Genomic DNA, 1,168 nt, shown 5'->3' on the forward strand with positions numbered 1-1,168 from the left:
ATTCTCAATGGTCAGAGAGTCCCTGGGGTGAACCCAGTCCCAGGAGGATTTTATTCCCAGCCTCCTCAACTCAAAGTCCTTGCTTGAACTTGAGGGTGGGACGTGGGTCTTTGGGGCCAGTACCAGTTGCTGATTTCTCCTGCTCCAACCGTGGCTCCAGCTGCAGGGAATGAAAGCCCTTAGCTTAAGCCGGCCAAGCCCAAGAGTCCACCAGAGGAGCGCCAACCCTGACATAAATGAGGATTACCACACCCACCAGTGGGCAGGTCCGGGATTCACCTGGAGCCCCAAGCCCCAGGCCCTGTCTGTCTGGGGAAAACCTTAGTCCCATGGCTGGGAGTCCTTGAAAGAGAGGCAGAGAGTTCGTGACTTGCACTAATTTCTCCACAGAGCCTGGAGCAGCCCCCTGAAACTGATCTCTTGTCTGTGCCCTTCCAAACATACCTGGCCTCATCTAACCTCCTCGGGGAGCTAGATCATTCTGTGGCTTGCCTTTCCCTACCTCAACCAGGACCTGGTGGTTTGCATCAATCCAGATGGGCCACTCTGGAACCACACCTGCTATCTACCGGCCACACAAATTGTCATGTCACAGAGAGGCCTGTCCCTAGACCCCACGAAGGGTCTGCATTTAAAAAACCCAACTGCAGGGCGCCTGCCTGGCTCAGATGGTTAAGCGTCTGCCTTCTGCTCAGGTCATGATCCCAGGGTCCTGGGATCGAGTCCCGCATCGGGCTCCCTGCTCAGTGCAGAGTCTGCTTCTCCCTCTCCCTCTGCCATTCCCTCTGCTTGTGCTCTTCTATCTCTCTGTCAAATAAATGAATAAAATCTTAAAAAATAAAATAAAATAAAAAACAGCTGCAGAACTAGGTCTTGTTGTTTTTATTGCTAGTTTCTCCTCCGGTTGGTGAAGATTTTTTAAAAATGCCAGGCCTGCCTCTGCTACAACCAACAAGGCCAGTCTTATCCCGTCCCTTGAGACACAACCTGTGTGCAGATGACCGAGAAGGGTCAGTGGTAGCCATGACTGCCCCCCCAACCCCGACAGGGACATAGTAGCCAGGAAGGTCAGGACCCAGCAGATTATGGAAAGATCCCCTTCCTGCCATCACTGAGCCACCAGTGAACTTGCAGGACTGCCGGGGGGGGGGGGGGGGGGGGGGGGAAG

Source organism: Mirounga leonina, unplaced genomic scaffold (assembly GCF_011800145.1).
Source record: "Mirounga leonina isolate KUSES-001 unplaced genomic scaffold, KU_Mleo_1.0 Mir_125, whole genome shotgun sequence".
NCBI lineage: Eukaryota > Metazoa > Chordata > Mammalia > Carnivora > Phocidae > Mirounga > Mirounga leonina.